Consider the following 8,856-nt stretch of genomic DNA (forward strand, 5'->3'; position numbering starts at 1 on the left):
TAACATATAGAGACTGGATAAATTATTTCTATAGAATTGTTTGGGTTGGAAAAGACCCTCAAGATTATTGAGTCCAACCATTAACTTACCACTGCCAAGAGCACCTTTCTGGTACTTTGGTACTTGTAAAGCATGATAAGGTCTCCCCTGAACCTTCTTTTCTCCAGACTAAACCACCCCAGTTCTCTCAGCTATTTCTCATAAATCCTGTTTTCTAGACCCTTCACTGACTTTGCTCCTCTTCTTTGGCTATGTTCATTTCCTCACACTCACTCAGGGATTTAGACAAAACTGTTCACAACCCTTCCTCCCATCCCCTTAATTTTTTCCTCCAGCTTTACTAGTCTGCTAATTTTTATTATTGTTTTTGTTTGTTTGGTTGGTTTTTGTTTGTCTGTGTATTTTTTGTTGTTTTCTTTATTTCTATATTACTCATCTCCCATAGAAGTTTACAGGAGCTACAAGGCAGAGCAACTTCATGCTCAAATATCAGCACCTTAGAGAAGACACTGTTCTGTAAGTCAAACCATCAACAAGAGGCAGAAATAGAGTTTGAAGTCACAGACTCCTGCAACCTTTTATCTAAAGGATTACCTCTGATTAGAATCACTGCAGTAAAATCTTAGCAGTTCTAACCAAGAAAATCAAATAAAGACTCACATTTTTCCTGTCTTCCTTCACTCAGATGGTACTGTAGAAAATCATATTGTCATTCTCAAATAAACCACTTTGTAAAACCCATTGCTGCTGTGGAGGACCCCATAGACTGTCCAATGGCTCTGATAAACAGAAAACCTGCTAAGGTGTTCCTTCTTTGGGATTTCATTTCACTGTGGACACCTGATTTTATAAGAGCAAAAGCCAAAATGGGGGTTATTTCAGAGACAGAGTGGTTTTTCTGCATTAAAAAAAGCAAAGCTACTAGAAGCAAAAGAGAGGCCAATTTGGTTTTATACTATTTACCACTAGTAAGGAAAGGTTTGGTTTTTTATTACAGCTCTTTCCTTGTGAAATGAGTCATCAATATTTATAGATTTTCACTTTCAGGGAAGAAGATGAATCTTTAGACACTCACAGGTATTAATGTCAGAATGAGCCTTAATAGTTATTCTGTGTGGCTTTCTGTGCCCCAGAAGGTTGGCTTTCTGCTCCAATGTGAGGCCAGTGCTGGAATCAGAGTAAGCTGTCATCTTGTGATCTGATTTTCTTTTTAAAGGCTTCACTCAGGCTTCAGCCATTGGCATTTAACTCATCCTAGAGCATCCTGCATTATGCCCCTGACTGAGGTTTGGTCAAGTGGAAGCCTTTCTCAGCTGCAATTTTTACACACTTCTATGCTGCCTTAAGGATGACTTGTCTGATATCAATAAAGATGAGGACAGTGTACAAGCTTTTATGTTGTCCTGGAATCACTGAGCAGGACTCCTTACCTGGAAAAAGGTTGGAGAAGGCACTGCTCTTACGAACTTTTAATGTCCACATATCCTGTATGTAACATACCCCACATAATGCATCTTATCCATGCCTGTTCCTTAGCCAAGCATAGCTCAGCCATGATCCCTGCTGTATGCCAAAGCCACAAAGGAAAGAGCATTGCTGCCTCTCTTTCTACTGTCCCTACAAAAGGGAAGCAATTAATCTTTAAACAAGTGTAGGAAAAGCAGTCTTGGAGTATCTAGAAATGCAGGTCCCGAACAGTCTCACAAAGTGATTTTAAAGTGGGCCCAAGAGGTAGGATGAGGATAAATATATTAAGAGGGAACACTTTAACAGAACAGCAAGAAAAAAGAGCTGTTAGGTTGTGGGATAGTTACCAAGAGCTGTGATGGAGGTTCTGCTACATATGCCATCAGAAAAAGCAGACTGGACAGAGTGTTACTGAGTATACCCCAAGGAACCCTGCTGTCCTTGGAGGGAGCCTGGCTGTTACCTGGTTTATGGTCTGCTTTCCTAAATGCTTCACATGGCTGTTTCTAACACTGATTCTAGCAAGATTTGTGGGTGTTAAATTATTTGGAAAAATAACAGGTTATTTTTTGTGAATGATCTCATTCCCATTTTTGTGTCAATGAAAGATCCATTGGATTTTTTTGGTCTCACAACATGCAGGAGATTCATTACTTTTCCTGGCTGTAGTAGACCACGGCACTCTTTGTGAAGGGCTGCTGTCCCATTAGCTTTTGGTCATATCTGATGTAAAGTGCACCAACAGAAGCACCTGGTACCTCCTGGCTCATCTGTATGGCATTGGAACCACCTCCTGTAGCTGCCTGGGGAAAGTGGAAGGGGAGGGTGCACTGCAGAGCCAAGCAGCCCCATGGAGCAGAGAGCAGCAGGGATGCTATAGTTCTGCAACATTTGTTCTGCCTCTCCTGGGCAGGGGATGGCACATGCTGCAGGCATCATGATGCTAGTGCTCTGGTTAAATATTTACAGCTCATTTACTAGAGAAACAAGGGAAAGTGCAATTGTGGTTTACAGGGAAAATTATTTCCAGCATGCAGGTTAATTTTTAATTGATCAGACATCTCCCACCCTTTTCCCTTTCACTAGCTATTGTCCATCTTGAACCTCCGTTTTTTAATTCCTTTTTAATGTGCTTGACTGAGATAGGAGAAGGATGGGAGATAGAGTTAAAAACAATCTCACTAAACCCTTCTTGCTTCTCTGTGGCAGGCTTGGTTTTACATAAACTTTCTGCAGCAGACCCAACAGCTTTAAGGACTCCCACTGTTTAGATATACCCACTCTGCCACAGTACTCCTCTAAGTTTCAGGCTCCTTGTGGACTGTGCTGCATTACTTCCTACCTACATGATAACAAAAAAAAAAAACAAAAAAAAACAAACAACAAACCACAAAACAAAAAAACCACCACCACAACAAAAAAAAAAATCTGTGATACAGTCAGGAAATAAAAAAAGATTACAAATAGGCCAATTTTGGAGCCATTTAAAATATGGGCTGCTGGTGCCCTGCATGGCAATATATATGCACAGGGAGCAGGATTTATGATGGTTTGCTATGTACTTTAAATATCACAAAAACAGTCAATTTTGCTTTGTTACAGCCTAAATCTATCTTGGCAGTTCCTGTTACAGCCTAGTTCCTGTTGCAACACGAGTCACTGAAAATGGTACAAGCTATTTACTAAATGGATTTAACAAGAGTTTCTGGTATGGGCAGTGGTTCTTGGGTTTGTTTTGCCTTTTCTTTTTTTTTTTTTTTTTTTAATGTCAGTAGATGATACAGAACTTTAGAATGTAGTTATTGTGAATTGAGGGGCTGCATGGGCTAAATGGATATTCTCATCTCTCTGTCTATGTATACTAATAATTTGTATGATTTTGCTTCTTCCTTCACAATGGTATCTGAGCAGTTTTGCAAAGGAATGGGCCCCCTATAAAATGTGCAGTATGTGCTGATCCTGCCTGAAACTAAATTAGTTTTACCCTATCTTTCCTTTTTTGCTCCCTCTAATTCCCGCCCCTGAGATAGTGCTGGAAAAAAGATCTGCAGGCTGCAGTACACAGTAGGCAAAAAGGAAAGGCACTTTTGGGTGGTACCCAAGAAATATCTTGATAAAGAATATTTAGTCTGAGCACCAGAAATATCTTCTGTCTGGTGAATTGTGGATTCAGCAGTCTCCAAGCACATCTTGGGGCCTAAAACTGCAGACTATTGAATGTCTTAACTCTGTGCAGCCCTCACAAGATCATTGCCAATTGAAGAGCAGAAACATTGGCTACTCCTTTTTTGCTTTTTTGAGAACTTCACAAAAGTGAATCCTGTGCCCAAGTGATGCATACGAGGGGCTTCGCTCTAGTGTTTACAGACTGCACTCACAACAGTTTTCCTGACATGTGATAATTACACAGCAATCCTTCCAGAAAGTCACTATTGAAAAGATGTAGGGCTCTGCAGAGTAAAACTCTAAGGAGCAGCTTGTGATGGGTTAATTGCACTGATCCCCCTGGAAGCTTTAAAACACTTGTTGAGTAGACATGAATAGATTTCTGCATTAGCCAGAGGAGTCAGCCAGGAGAAATCTTGTGAATCTTCTCTCTTCAGCAGGGTGGATCCATGCTACAGTGCAGAGAGGCATGTCACAAGTCAGCATGCCTCAGTTGAAGTGATTTATCTGTTTTCATCATCTATGGTTTGTAGATGTCCTCTCTTTAATGTTCCATTTGGTGCCAGGAAAATAAGAAGGCTGATATTGGTGTAAGGAAAGCACAGCAATCTTCTAGCCACTCTCTGCTACTTGACAATACAGATGGCTGAATCTGGTCTTCATAAACAGACCCTTACAGTTATTGGTTAGGCAAATCTACAGAGAGAGCAAAGTGACCCTTTAGGAAAGTCCTCACATACCCATCCAGAGGCATGCCAGTCACATCTCTCTGGATGGAGGATGGCCATGGCCTGATCATTTTGGCAGTCCATTTAACACTGTTATCTGTGAAATGGGATTCTGCACTGAGTAATGCAATTGCCTGAAGGATGGACATTTGTAAACAACACATCTCTCAGGACAGCATCATCCCTATTCAGAACTGGTAATAAAGACATGAAGGTTTCTATGCTTCTTAATTTATGTAGGTTATCATATCTGGTTATCAAGCACACAAATGTCCTATATAATTGTTTATATAAATATCCAATTCTTTCTTCAGTGATGATAAAATCTTAGGTTTCACAGATTTTCACAGTGTAGCAGATTTCATAGATTCACTTTAATTTCCTTTAAAATGTTTTTCTACAAGAAGTTATGGTCTTTAATGCATTGTGTGTCATTTTTTGATAAGATAGTTTTCCTGTGTTAATCGAAAGTCTATAGCATCTTCCAAGAGCTACCAGTAAAAAAGCAAATTTTCAGAATGCTTCTCCATCATAGATTCTCAGTTTAGGCCAGTGGAGTGCTGGCATGCTGATCTAATGCCAGTGCAATTATTCTGTGAAATGAGTTTCTGGGAGGCACTTAGCCAAGGCAGGAGAACTCCCAGCAAAAATCAGGTCTTCAGTCCTGCACTAAATTTCTGTATTCCTTGTGTCACTGAATTTATAAAAGGTGAAATAGTCAACTTTTTCCACATTTCCAAAACTTCATTGTATTTTTCATTCAGATGTAGCATAGTATTTTATTTTCAGTTCTCTCTATCAACAAGAATCTTCAACATTTCTAAATCCAAACACTTTGTTACAATGACTCAAATGTGTCCTTCATTAAACCGTATTTCCTTTGGGTGCTGTGGTGAGAAAGATATTTTCTAGAGTGGGAGGAGAGTGTATGTCTTCCACATCTGTTTGGTCTCATTGTCTACACACATTGCAGTTTTCCCAATACTGCTTTTTTTGGTCACCAAATCATGTTGATTGAGAATTTCTTCTCAGATCTTCTAAACATATTTTTTTCCCAAGCAGGTGTCCACTGTAATACACACTAATTGTCACCCCTGTTGTCAACGTCAGCAATTAAGGTGATGATTAATTGGTCAAGAAAGATTAACTCTCAGGTTTTGTGATGATTGCAGTGGGTCTGTCTTAGGTGGGCAGGTGTATCTGAGTGGTCAAATTAAATAGAGATTTGTGAGCCAGAGGTTTAGGTGGCTTGTCAGGAAGGAAGAAGTGCAGAAAGAAGAAAAAAACCCCAAAGAAACACCTCCCTCAAACAAAAAATGAAAACAAACAAACAAACAAAAAACCCAAAACAAAACCCCAAACCAACAATAACAACAACAAACCCTCTGATAATTAGGGAACTACAAGTAGGATAAAAACAATTTAAAAAAAACCAGCCCATAAATATGGTTCAAGGATTGAAGGATGAGCCACAGGGAGCCACATTTATATAGCCTAGGAAAGAAATAATAGAGCTGAAAGACATCAGCATATATATATCTTTATCAGAACCATGAATATTTGCACTATCAAAATAAGGGGAGGTTTATAGGTTTAATGGAAAACATGTCAGTTGCTGGGAAATACTGCAGAGGAATGGCTGTATAAGCTTGATCATGGAAAGTATTAAATCTAATATCCTCAGATGTCTTTACTTGTGCCACTTCCTCCCTTTCCCCCTGACCCCCTCCCCCCTGTTCCACTTCCTCAATTCTGTGAAAATGTAAAGTGCTGATACAACCACTTTATAATGCTGTTGTCCTCTTTTGAACATCCTGGCTTTATTGCTTAAATGCACAAGCCTAGTTTATACTGTCTAGATCAAATGCAAACAGATGATAACAGGAGATGCAATTTTGTTCTTCGAAGGCCTTTCCTGCTGCTTTCCCTTAAGACCAGAGATGTAGTGCAGGGTCATTTTCCCCATGTAAACTGAGTTTGAAGTTACCTTTTTCCCTCAGAAAATTTTTATTTACCATTAAACTATCTGTGATTTGAACTTCCCTGTGTTTATGATTTACCTAAACAGATTGAAGTGCCATTTTCAAGCTGTTAATAGCATCAACAGAAAGGAGTTGAAGAATGGGTAGCCTTGACACCTATAGGATTCAGGGAGGTGAAAATCTTCTGATCCTTCCTACCCACACCCAAAGAAGTGTAAAGACAATTTGAGAAACCTAAGCGCTCAGGATTTCAAGTGTAAAGTCTGAACCTGCAGGTGTACTTTACATAAGTTTTTTTTAAGATTCAGGGTTCCATACAACAAATGGATAATTCTCCTGAATTTTGTGAGATTGCATAACTTGTGGTTTTGTAAAGTCAGTATATCAGGAGACTGAGCTGAGATCTCAGCCACCACATAAAATTGACTTCACTGTCATATTTTAAGATAGAACCGTTGGAGAAGCTGATCTATGCAGACTAAAGGATATTAAAGCTGGAAGGGATTGTTGCGCAGTCCATCTGACTTGACTTCTTGCACAGCACAAGCCATATGGTTTCACTTGTTGAATTCTGTATCAATTTCTTAACTCCTACTTGAGATAAAAAATATTTCAATAGCAAAATATAATTTTAGAAATATCACTGAGGGTGGGGACAGGATTCATCCATGACTCAGAAGTTGGGGCTGTCATCAGAAGCAAGAGACAGATGGATTTCTGGCTAAAGCAAAGATGTGCAGTATCGTTGTTGGGGCTGTCCCACCTTTCAGTTCTTACAGCTTTTTTCCTTATTCACAGTTTCTTCTTTCCTGCAGACATTTTCCTAGTTATGCACAAATGTACTGCTTTGTTTCTGCTATTTACGTTACTCCTTCACTGGCTACATTCTCCATGGTTTGGGATAACTCTATTGCTTAAAATTTCATGACAGAGATGATGCTTTTGAAGGACTTCTCTGGCTTCCTTTCTGATTGTTTCCCTTGTTTCCAATATTCACAAGCTTCCTGTATTTTATGCATTAATAATTTGGTTACAACTCAATAAATAATAACTAGGCTTAATTGCAAAATGGATCAGAGCATTGACTCCTATGGATTAAGCTTTAGCCAAAACCCAGCATAAATCCTGCCATCTGCATATCCATGCAACAGTTTGTTGTTTTGTGCAAAATGAAAACTGGTAGCTTGGAACTATAAGCAGGAAATGAGTATCCCTTGCTTTGTCTAACTTGTCTTTTATGGATGTAAACTTTTCAGACTTGGATTGTCTCCATGATCTCAAGGTGAAGCTTCTTCAGAAATAGTTACCTTTTATTTGGTGTGCAATTATATAATTTTTCCCCCTCCAGGTGCACGCTTAAAAAATATTTCTAAGTCTCCTTCAGTGTTTGTGTTTCACCTGGCTACCTTCAGCACAGGCATCAGAAGTGTTAAAGGTATCACCCTTCAACAACTTCTCTGGTTGGACTGAAGCATTACTTTCAGAAGGAAAATGCAAATTTTTAGTTTTTAAGAATCTTTCATGGAATGACATTTCTTTGGCTTTTAATTTTTGCCTGAAGACTCAGCACCAAGGATTAGCGCATTGGGTGCCAATTGCAAAAGATTTTACATGATTTGGTAGGCAGCAGGATAAATGCCCAAGCTGCCAAAAATAAGGAGATATTCTGTACTAATTTTAAATGAAAAAGAAAGAAATCACACTTTGGTTGGTATCAGTTTTCCTCCTCTTCCTACCTGATAGAGCTTTATCTGGAAATACTCTTCAGCCTCAAGTTTGCCTTTTCTCTGTTGGATTGCAGCTTTATGCTAAGTTTCCAAGTTTTGAAGTACTCATATTCCATCCCCAATATGTTAATTTTGCACAACTTGAATCTGGGAAAAATTACATCTTCAGCCGTCATGTCAAAGCTTCTTATGGATGACATAAATCCATATTTGGTTTTCCTAAACAGAATATAGTGTTTATCTCACATTAACCTTCTCTATATTTTTATTGAAAATTTGATCATGGGTTGATGGAGTTTCTTCCTAAAATACTTACCGTAATTTTGCTGACCAAGCATGGTACTTCAGGTCCTTTGACTTACCTTATCATTTTACTAAACTGAATAGAGAAAAGTGATAAATTTCAAGAAATGGAAACAATTTAAGTGGCACAGAAAAACACAACTGTTTTCAAATGTTGGGTTTTTTTGATCTCTGGAGAGAATATCCATTTACAAGGTTTGTATGATGTAGTCATATAGGAAGCTCCTGAAATAATTAAATAATTTCTTCATCAGTACTAACACATAAGGATATTAACTCCTAAATTACCTAGTAGAGGAATCAAGAGAGGCTAACTAGATAATCACTTTCTGTCTCTTTTGACCACAGTTGTATAACACCTAGAATGCAGTGTCCTGATTTGATGTCTGAAGTGAACAAATATATTGATAAATCGTAGGATGCAGTATTTCTGATTATCGATCAGATAGCCTTGCAGAACAGTGTGTATGGCAGCTGCTCCTT

Source organism: Zosterops lateralis (assembly GCF_965231275.1).
Source record: "Zosterops lateralis genome assembly, chromosome: 3".
NCBI classification, from domain to species: Eukaryota; Metazoa; Chordata; class Aves; order Passeriformes; family Zosteropidae; genus Zosterops; species Zosterops lateralis.